This window comes from Lygodium microphyllum, chromosome 2, assembly GCF_053477565.2.
Source record: "Lygodium microphyllum isolate KBCC chromosome 2, Lygodium_microphyllum_v1.1.10, whole genome shotgun sequence".
NCBI lineage: Eukaryota > Viridiplantae > Streptophyta > Polypodiopsida > Schizaeales > Lygodiaceae > Lygodium > Lygodium microphyllum.
In genome coordinates this window covers 143,842,122-143,854,185 of record NC_141136.1, presented here as the reverse complement: position 1 = coordinate 143,854,185, position 12,064 = coordinate 143,842,122, and the positions used below count along the sequence as shown (strand labels likewise).

Genomic DNA, 12,064 nt, shown 5'->3' with positions numbered 1-12,064 from the left:
ATATGTTGCATATAAACAACATTTTTCTACATATATTAGACATGACCACATGGTAGTGGAAAAGAATCTTATAATATAAGGATTGTCATACATGTAGAGTTCATAGGTGATCTCATAAATCTATTGACTTAGTTCAAGAGAGAGCTGGAAATTATTAAAGTCATTTGTATGTACATAGATACATTTCATAGAAGAACTCCTGGATTCTTCATTATACTAAAAGTATATTTGGTTGCAATTATTATAATATATTCCACATAAATAACATTTGTCTTTATATATGAGACATGATCACATGGTAGTGGAAAAGATCTCTACAATATAATGATGGCCATGCATGTATAATTCATAGGTGATCTCATATATCTATTGATGTAACTCAAGAAAGGCTAGAAAACGATTAACAACCTTGGTACATAGATTGATATTTTCCATAATAGAGTTCATGGATTCTTCATTATATTAATTGTAAATTCTATTAGAACTTAGATAATCACACACACACACACACACACACACACACACACACACACACACACACACACACACACACACACACACACACACACACACACACACACACACACACACACACACACACACACACACACACACACACACACACACACACACACACACACACACATACACACACACACACATGTATGTATCTATGTATGTATGTATGTGCTCGTATGTGTGTATATGTATGTATCTATGTATGTATGTATGTGCCCATGTGTGTGTGCGTGTGTGTGTGTGTGTGAAGTTCCTAATCATTAAGCAAAGTATGTTTGCATGATATTTTAATTATACAACATTTGTACTACTGATATAGTCTATTGCTTAATGTACTTCTATTGATTTAATTGTTATCTAACATTAATATGTATTTATCTCTAACACAAAAGCTATTTACTCCATTATCTATAATATGATTTTCCCCTCATAAATATTAGCCAAAATAATAAACTCAAGCTTTGTGAGCACTAACTTTTCAATTAAAACTATAACAAAAATTAACAATATAACAACACTTTTTCATTAAACAATATTTGTACCATTATAATCCACTACTTTATGTAATTTGATTGGTTTAATTATTGTCTAACAATGACGAGTGTGTAAGAGAGAGGACAGGAGAGAGAGAAAGAAGAGAGAGAGGGACTGCAGAAGAGAGCGAAGAGGTGCAAGAAGAGAGAGAAAGACTATAGAGAGGAGAAAAGGAGAGAGAAAGAGGGTGACGAGGAGAGAGAAAGACTAGGAGTAGAGAGAGAAAGAAGGGAAAAGGAGAGAGAAATGGCTAGCAGCCACCATGGAAGGATAGGAGAGAAGGTGAAGAAGGTGAAAGGACAGATGTATATTCACAAATTGGTACCTATGCAGTGTCCCTTACACCTTTTATACTTAGGTCAACCTGACACTAAGTATTCCCCTCCATTACAATCCATCCCCACTCAAAATAAAGTTTTTGTCCTAAAAAACAAAGATTGGACTTATTGGTATGGCCAGGTAGTATGGGCATGTAGTGGGCTACAGAGTACTACTCTATACAGTGTTACAAGTGCGAAAAGATAGTTTGGGGGGGGAGGCAGGGCTGAAATCATGTATGCAGTGTGAGCATGAGGAAAGGTGTCTCAGTACAAGATGATCACTAATTCCAAACCCCGATATCAAATGGATAACCTGCACGGTGAGCATCACCAGCGTGCAGGTCATCCATACAAACATGGGTCTCTGCACTACCACCGAGATCAAAAGGAAAGTGGTGGTCCCTTCCATGCAGTGGATTATCATCCATGAGTGAAGCTGGAATGATCATGACTCTTGACTTTTGCATCAAGTCTCTAATGAGCATCATATGATTAAACTTGGCATGTGCATGGATGCTGTTGGAAACATACAGTACTGCATACTTTGAAAATTTTCTTGCATCATTCCCGATGTGTTGCATGTTCATGATCCCAACATTCTTGGCAATTACCAGGCATACAAACACAATATCCTTGGACTGAAGGGTCTCCTCATGGGGCTGTAGTGGAATGTCCACTTGATCAGTGATTTGCTCATGATCTTCAATCTGATCAATATGGTACCCATGATCTCCGTCATGCTGGTCATGATCTACAAGAGACACATGATCTCCATGGTCTTCAACATGCTACCCATGATCTACTTGCCCATTCACTTGAGACTTTATCCATTGCGAGACTTGAAGACTAAGGTTGTCCATAGTGGCTCTCAGTTGGAGCATTTCACCCATCATTTTTATGTGATTGGCCATTACAGCTGCATGTCGTTCAGCCTGCCTCCTCTCATGTAAACATAGAGTGTGTTTAAGGGCATTGAGGCCTATCATATTTGGTGAATGCTCTTCAATATCCAAGATGTCCTAATCTGAGGCAGTTGAACTGAATGCTTTAGAGTTAGAGAATCTGCTGCTCAATACTGTTGGGTAATGATTACTAATTACTTGCTACTGAATCAGACTTTATTATTGCTGCTCTAGTTGGGTTGTTGCTCGCTGCTACTGGAAATTTCCCACTCTATGCCACTCTCACCAAGTACACACTAGGCTGAAAATTCAAAAGCATGAGTCATGTTAAACTCTTGTTTCTTCTTATCTCACCTTGGGAGATCTAGAGTCTAAATCAAAATATCAACAAGCCAAATATGCTACTGTTGTCTATCTGGTAGTCTCCTGCCAGTCCATGCATTAGGGTGGGCTCCTGCCCACAGTCACAAATGAGCTGCAACCACAGTCACAAATGCATTCAACACTTCATGCCACATTGGTACGATAACTTGGGTATGTGTCTAGCTGGTTTTACTACTATGAATCAAGCTGTGAACTTTGAGTGGTTCTAAGTGGTTTGCGGGCAAGTTAACAGCAGGTCTATGCATTTACTTCCTCTCCTTCAGCAGTGACCATACAACCACAAGCACATGCATTTACTACAGCTGTGAACAGTCTATATCCTAATACTATTTGTGACAGTTCTTTATCCAACCCACATGCACCTGCAAGAGGCCTCAATCTAGAGGCAGTAAACTGAATCCTCTTTGTTTTGAGGGCAGTGTGACCAAGGCTGGAGCAGGGAATGATAGTCAGGCTGTTGCATATAGTAATGCAGCTACAGGGTGGGAGCTTGCTTTAATTTAGTCAAAAAGTGATCTGTCAAAGCCAAATGGTAATACCCTCACTGGAGGTTTTGTTAATCTACAATTGGACATCTTGTATGATCAAACTAATCACTAGAAGGTAGCTGCTGCAATGGCTTTTGTAGGTAGTGCCAGTGTTGGTGATCCTAGCTGTGCAAAGTCCCAATTTCTCAAGTATGTTTCTAGCTACATACTTAAGTATGCATTTATGTCAGTTGGCGCATCACACGACCTTGAATGAGACCCTATTACCTACAGATAAAATCTCCCACAAGATAATGCTCAAACTCAACTGCAGACTTTGGAGGAATAAAATCAGCAGATATGTGACACAGCATAGCCTGACAACCTCGAATGAGCTTGGGAACCCAGGTCGGCTTGTAACATCCATGTCCTCAATCCCTATGATAGTGCCTGCAAAGCTTATCTTTGAAGCATCCTCAGTTTCAAACTTCATTTTGGACCTCTGACACACTCACAAGTTTCAATCCCATAGCAAGGCAATCAATTGTGATATATAATTGTATGTCAATACTGCTGCTTTGGCTTCCTCAAGCAATTCTACTCAAATGGCCAATGACAAACTTGTAGGAAGGAATGCACAACAGGCTTGGCACAGTGCTCAATGCGTCTCAATCAAGGGTCTTCCCTCATGGATGATGGGTCTGTATATCACTCAAATATGAGCAAGAAACATTAAGGAGATAATGTCTCTGACATCCAGAGTGCTGAGCCAGGCAGGGCACTAACAAATCCCCAGCACTCTATAGTTGCTGCTCTTTTTATTATATATAGATACTAGATTCTCTACATTCAGTGATATGGAGCCCCTGTGGAAATTGGCTTACTTGCTTGAGCCGGCATCACTTGTACTGATCACGACAACAGTGCTTATAGTGTATTCATCTGCACAGTGGGCATTGAAATATGAAAGAGAGATGGAACAACATCGTGATTTGGTGGATTCCTTCATCACACTTGATAGCTCTCAAGCACTGATGATTCGTGGCTAGTTCATGCAGCTTGCTCCTGATGTTCTACCTCTTTGCATCCATGTCTCAAATTATAATGGCATTTACTACCATAGCCTCAGCATCTTCTTTTGCTTTCTGCTTGGCCCCATATGCTGCATCAGTCAATACTCAGTTAGGACTTACAGACCCTGTGGTGACAAGATGCTGCTGGTGGCACATAACTCAAAGTCAGATGCTCCTCATCTTAGCAAGCACAGGTGTTGTAGGGGGTGTTGTAGGGGCTTGGTTGATATCGAGGCACCGGTTTCTCAATAACATAATGGGCATCTCCATTTGTATAGCTTTTTTCAGTCATGTCCGGCTTCCCAACATAAAGATCTGTGCATTGTTACTTGTGTGCCTCTTTGTTTATGACATCTTTTGGGTCTTTTTCTCGGAACGTTTCTTCGGAGCAAATGTGATGGTTTCTGTAGCCATGTTGTAGGCATCGAATCCAGTGCATACAGTTGAGAATACCCTGAAGCTGCCTGGTATCCATGCTATCACAAAAAAACTGGAACTCCCTATGAAGCTCGTCTTTCCAAGGAATTTATTGAGAGGAGCATTGCCCGAAAGTAATGAGTATATGATGCTTTGCCTTGGTGATATGGCAATTCCTAGGATGCTTCTTGCATTAGTTCTCAGTTTTGACAACTGGAAAAGCAAAGATTGCAATAATGAGCTGAATACTTTCTGGAAAGGCCAGAAGTATGTATGGTATGCTCTCGTAGGCTAGGCAACAGGTCTTATTACTGCTCTTGTTGCAGGTCTGCTCACATGATCTCCATTTTTACCTCTAACTTCTAAAACCGCCTTCAATGCAGCATGTCTTCTCCTTGGGAATGTCCACTGGTTAATGCACTGCTGCATGTAAGTTTGTACTCCTGCTACTTGTCTGCCATAGATGACCTGATTAAATAAATAAGAAAAATTAGTTGAAATGTAACCAAAATGGTATCAAGAAGCCTAAGCTCTGATACCACTGTACGAGATAGGATAGGAGAGAGAGAAAGAAGAGAGAGAGGGACTGCAAAAGAGAGAGAAGAGAGTTAGGAAGAGAGAGAAAGACTATAGAGAGGAGAGAAGGAGAGAAAGAGGTTGACAAGGGGAGAGAAACACTAAGAGTAGAGAGAGAAAGAAGGGAAGAGGAGAGAGAAATGGCTGACAGCCACCATGGAAGGACAAGAGAGAAGGTGAAGCCTGACACTAAGTATTTCCCTCCATTATAGAGTGCTTATCTCTTAGATGAAAGAGTCATTTCATGATCCATAGTACGATTTTTCCTCTCCAAAAAATAATTAAGACAAGCAAAAGTCATGCAAACATTGTGCTTGCATATCATTTTAGTGAACTACCTTTGTACCAATATAGGTTACTATTTTATGAAGCTTTATTGATTTAATTGTTTTCTGACATTAATACATGTTTATCATTAACATTTAAAAACACTTTGCTTATTACCCATAATAACATTCTTTTGCAACCCAATATTAGCATAAACTATGTGAATAGGAACTTTCAATTAGAGTTATAACAAAGCTTAATCACAAAAATAAAAATGTCTCAATGATCATATCAACCAAAGCTATGACATAGGTTAAACACACAAAAAAAACTTTCTCAATGACCATACTAAAATAAAAGGGATCATCCATTGTTCAAGAAAGAGCTTACAACTATAATGACTATTTGAATATATATGTTCATTTTAGTTATGTTTTTATAAAATTCAAACACAATTTCATAAATATAGCCCTAATTATAATCAGTAAAACATTACCTTTGGGCTAATATGCAACCAAACGCATAACAAAATGTACTTTACAATTACATTTAGATTTCATGACTTTGAATATTTGTAAATATCTTAAGTCTTGTATAAGGTGAAAAAATCTTGTTTATTATGTTTGTGTCACAACTTTTTTTTAACTCCCTTTTAATCTTGATCTTCTTTAAGCTTCTTGTAAGATTATTTTGAGGTAATTGTTTTTACATTCAACTAATTAACTATATTAATACTCAATACTTGTGGTTTATAAATAATTATTCTTCTTGCTATCAAGGAGAGGACTGGGAAGAGAGAAAGAAGAGAGAGAATACTGTAGAAGAGAGAGAAGAAGAAGTGCATAACAGAGAGAAAGAGAGTGACGAGGAGAGAGAAATACGAGAAATGGAGAGAGAAAGACAAGAAGAGAGAGAAGACAGCCATGAAAGATGGAGAGAGGGAGAAGATGAATGAGACTTGTATTATTATAATCTGATGGTCAAAAATCCAGCCCCTTACACCCTTTATACTAGCTAGTGTAGCTGGTATTTTATCATCATTATTTTATTTCCCCTCTCTTACATTCTATCCCCACCAAAAGGTTTTTTCCCTCAAAAACAAGTTGGGGCACTTATTATAAAAAGACAAGGTAGGATCAGACTAGAGTACTACTCTACTGCAGACATTACAAGGGTTATCTAATGGAATGACGTGTTAATGTATAAAGGGTGATTGATCAAGTATGATACATAGGTATGATTGGGAAATGATAAAATTTAAATCTTGACCCATATTCTCTAAGAAGATGAAGCCTATAGGGAGTGGACAATGTGCTGTCTACTATAGGACCTTGATGTAGTAAGTCTAAGATAACTTTCTATAGAGAACTCAGATCAAGGTTTGATACACATCAAAATGTAGCTCTTGGTAAGTGCTTTCAGCCCATGTAGGTTGGGTTTGGCTGTTCAGAGTTTAGAGTAAAAATCTTGTGTAAAACAGTGAGCTGTCTATAATTTTCCCTACACTAAAATATGGCCATAGATAACCAATCTTGAGCCAAAAGAGTCTACCAAGAAAAAGAATTGCCTGCAAGATGGATATTGGTCTAAATGAGATCCCAAGCAATTGATTAACCTCCTGGATCAAAACGTATTCCGTCAGAATGATTGTCCAAGAGAAGAGGATGGCCATCATCCACGTACTCCAATCCACCTGGATCAAATGGATACAAGGAAGTATCTCGATAATCAAGTCCATAATCATATCCATAATCTCCCAAATCATAGGGAAGCACAATGCCATCTTCATCTTCATGTATATCCAAATCATGTATTATATCATCATCAAACATATACCAATCATCATAACAATGATCAAGGTACTCATTATCAAATGCGTTCAATGGTTGTTGTAAACCTTGATTAAGTGTAAATTGATGCTCAAGAAGGTCATCATGAGGTTTCTCCAAGATTCTAAAACCTTCAGCATAACCATCTACATCTATGAGTGTCTCATGGATTCTTCAACTAATATGTCATGAGCTTGTACATCTTGCTCTTCACTATTTCCTTCTTGTACATCTTCTCTTCACTGTTCCCTTCTTGTACATTTGCTTGGTCTTCTTGCTCTTTTTCCTTTAGTTGAATCTCCAACCACTTAGAGAAATTGGCATTAAGTGTGTCCATGGTGGCTCTCATGTGACGCATTTCCTTCATCATCTCAGCATGATTTTGCTTCATCATCTCAACATGATTCTCTGTATTGTGTACATCTTCTTGTTGATCATGTTGCTCATGATCCTGTTCTTGCTGTTCAACTTGCCCATTACTCTCTTCTTCATCATGAGCACCTTGAAAAGAACTCATCATTACATTTGGATGATCATGAGATATGAACTGATTGGGATATATGATACCATGGTAGTTATGAACTTGTTGCCATCAAAGATAGAAGAGTACTGACAAGCATGCCCATTATTGCCATGTCCATAAGAATTGAGTTGCTGAAGTAAGGAAGGTTCACATGTATAATCATGAATATGTTGCTAAAAAGGTGGATGCTCATAAGCATAAGCATGTTGCCCATAATATCCATTCTACTGCCAAGGTTCAATGGAATGATACTCTACATTATGACATGGTACATCATATCCTTAAGCATTAATATGCTGTCCAGATGTACTTGCATACTACTCATGTTCATTTGCATGTTGTTGCTGTCCATATCCATTATATGAATGCAGATCATAGTGTGTACCATCAGCATATACATGTTGGCTATAAGCATAAGCATCGGGTGCATAATGCCCATGAGAATACTCATCATGACCATAATACTCATCATGTTAGTGATAATACTCAAGGTGATGAGAATCCATACTTGATTCAAGTCTTGCTCCTTTTTCTTTGTCTGCCTTCATAAGAGCAATATAGCGATCAATTAAAGCTCAAAGTTTATCAATATTAGCATGTGTTTAAAGCCAACCTTGTTTACTAGATCTTGATCTATTGATCTTAGTTGCCATTGTAATCAAGTTGCTTTTAGAATATTCCAAAGCATGGTAGAAGCTAGCTACATCAGTATCATGTGATCACGAATCCTCAAAGAATGGAGAGGTATCTCGTGGTCCTTGTATCAAGCTTTATAGACAAGACATGCGCTATTCTTATCCTTGTCGCTGATGGTGAATTTTAGGACCTCAATCTACTAGTTGATTTTGCAATTGCATCAAGCTTGCATTTGATTAGACTTATGGCATTATCAATGCAGGACAAGTCTTCAAAAGTCTAAAAGGCTACTGGAAGTTGTTTATTAGAACTTGATAAGGCCAGTGGACTAGAACATGCCAGCAAGCAGTAGGAAATATTCAGGGATTTTCTTTAGCTGCAATATAGTCAATATTGGATCATCATCAATCATTAAACATTGCAGACTCAATAGACACACTGAAACCATTTATTTCCATGTTGTTAGGTGCAGAACTACCTTTTACATATCCATTACAACACTTGCTGACATGGCACGATTGCATAGTTGAAACTACAAAGTTATTTAGCTTTGAGAAGTTGCATCATACTGGTACATCCAACACACTCAATGTTGTATCGGATATTTCTTCACTTGGAGGTATGCAAGGTACTAGCATGGGCACATTGCATTAGAACAGTATGCCACTTTTCACACAAAGCAATTTGACTACTTTGCAAACAAATGTTACTTCTATTCAGTAGCACGTAGTAGTGTCATTTTCTCCTGCAGCTGTTTCATCAACCAATTCTTCCACATAAACTTGCATTTTCTCTAGATGAGTCAATCTTCATGCAGCTACACCTTTGGAATCTCTATTGGATAGTCATGCTTCATGGAACTCTTCACATGCCTGCTTTAATGGAGAAAGTGATGTTCTTCGTGACCAGAGACTATTTCTACCCTAGACCATTGCAGCAAGCTGATACCTGAGATGGTTAAAAGTTTATTCAATGAACAACTGCTATTGTCTTATTATAGAAGAAATGGAACCAACAAAACTCCATTCAAGAGAGTAGAAAGATCTATCTGAAGATCTCCCACTTGAACTACCTTAATGGTACCACTAGTACGATTAATGGGGAGAGAAATATATATATATTCTAAACCACCAACTAATCAAAGACTTATGTGATTATTGCACTCAAGTTTTTCCCATGCGATGGTGCCTTCCAGATTTCTACCTGCTGCTGAAAAGTCTCATGGATTGAACTATTAAGAATAATGCCCTGCTTTTCTATCCTTCAGTAGAAGTCATCGTAGCTACATGGTCAAGAGCACAATAATACCAGATTGAGCCAAGATCTGATGCCGTGGGTCAATGCTAGTGAAGGTATTGAGACTGCAAAGATTTTGAAGTCTCTCTTGCTTTGTGTCAACAAGTATGTCTTCTTTGGTTATGCTGCTAAGTTGTTGTCTTCTTTAGTTATGCTACCACCATGAACATGTACTCCAAATGCTACCAAGAGGTTGTCCAGCAAGGTAACAACTCTCCTCAATCATACATCATTTTATACGAAAGGGAAAATATGGTCTACCTTTACTCTCTCAATGGTGAAGTTGGCACAAAAAACAACAAGTGAAGAAAATAAAGACTCCCTGCCCATCAGTGCCAACACCTAAATCACCATAGTGTGTTTGCTGCTGCTATCGTACATAGAGAAGCATAACAACTGTACTATAGGCTCTGGCATTAAGTGAAGAAAATGATGTTGACCATAAACTCACTTTTTGGTGAATGCTAACTATGAGCACACTTTTCCAACGATGAGAATGATCTCAAAGTCTAGATCAGTGTTAGGAATTCTCCATTAAAACTCAAGGATCTGATTCAACCAATCTATGAACAACCATTGCCTAATTTGCCATAGTGTTCATGATGCTGCTTTATCTATCTAACCTCTAACCAACATGGAGAGGTTGCTTCTAAAATTTCTTTAGTAGACAACTATAAGAATTATCATGTAGTAGAACTAATACTGGGTATTTTTCTCTAATCTTGCTTTAGCATACTATTTCACAATCCCAGTGATCTTTGTCTTTGTCTATGTCCCAATCATTTCCAACAAGACTATTCTTTTCAAAATCATCCGATTCTCCTTGTTGTTAAGAACTCCTATGACTACTACATCCGTTAAAAAAAAAAAAGCTTTGTGGCTAGCAATGTCATGTACAATCTCTCTGGGTGTTCGATACTTATCTTGAGCAAGCTAGTTGTTGATTAAGAAATCTAACATTACATTGTTAAAATTAGAAACGATTGTCGTGTTTGATACTTATCTTGAGCAAGATAGATTGTTGAGCTTAGAAAGGATTGCCATGATTATTGGCAATGATCTAATGATCTCCACTCAATTGTTGAGGCTCCATCATTGCATATTGCAGAGATCGTTGTCAGTGCTGATGTTAATGGCATAGTGGTGCCTGTGCCTATTTTTACTTTGGCACTTGTGGATCATGTACCAAATCTTCCTACAGTAGGCTGTGATGAGGAGGAAGTGGAATGAGAACCCCACAACACTACAACGGGTAAACTGCTTGACTTGGGAAAGCCTAGTCTTTGTTTTGATAGTAGTTTTGTTGAATCTCTGCACATCTTGCTTTCAAACAATGCTATAGCATCCTGTACACTTAACCTCCTTGTAGGCGAAGATCGAGAAGTTGGTGAAGGTTCAGAATCTAGACTTGTCATTTCCAGAAAAGCATAAGGAGAAGGAGGCCAAGGACGAGGATGAGGAGGAGAAGGACAGAATGAGTGTTGTCAAAGATAGGTGGCTTGTTCTCTTGCGGTGGTGAGGGCCTTCTTCTATGTCTCTCGATACAAGTGCACTCTGCAGATGTTACGTGGGATTGGCATGGCCTTTGAGCACAAGTGTAGAACTTCCACAACCTCGGAAGAAGCAGTGGATCATTGCATCACTTATCCTTGAAAAGCTTACTGGGAAGAAACAATGCAGCACTGTGCTAGATCTTAAGAGGAAATTTGCAAGGTGCGAACACCCTAGAAGACAGGAGCTGGAACCTGAGGCTATGGATCTGGTCTCCAAAACTAATGCAACATTCTCCAAACCTTCAGTTTATAGCAATGGAAGCATGTGCTCATTGCATGAATGGCCTGCTAAAGATGAGTCTCTAGGCAAGGTGTAAATGACCAAATGATTGCTTAGAATGAAGCTCAAGGTCCTTGAAAAGCTCGAGTAGAAGCCATCCGATCAATGGAGGTGGGAGAGCAAAGATCCAGGGTGGTTTTCCTCTAATGAAGCTTTGGCTGAAGCTTGAGAATGAAGAGAGGGAAGACTATTCCTGAAAAGTAATCAAGACTTCCCCCTCTTCTACTCCATTTACCACTGTCTTTTAAGAAAATACCTCAAAATTGGCCAAAAATGACCTACGAGCTGCTAAATCTGGTCTTCCAACCTCCAAACTTGGTCCAAGACTCCATTAATGCTACAGACATGCAGTCCTTATGGTCCAAAATTCCTTGATAACTACACTGTTGCTCCATGTCATGTTTGTACCTGTATATTTGTGGCTCTTAAATCTGTGTGACTAAAAAATGATAATTGAATGCAATGTTGGCCAACTGGATCAAGAACCT

At 38.5% G+C, this 12,064-nt stretch overlaps 1 pseudogene; it reads left to right on the top strand.

Moving 5' to 3' along the window:
- The first annotated feature begins 3,983 nt into the window (after positions 1–3,983).
- LOC148040425 (signal peptide peptidase-like 1) lies at positions 3,984–11,613 on the top strand (annotated as a pseudogene).
- The last annotated feature ends 451 nt before the right edge of the window (positions 11,614–12,064 follow it).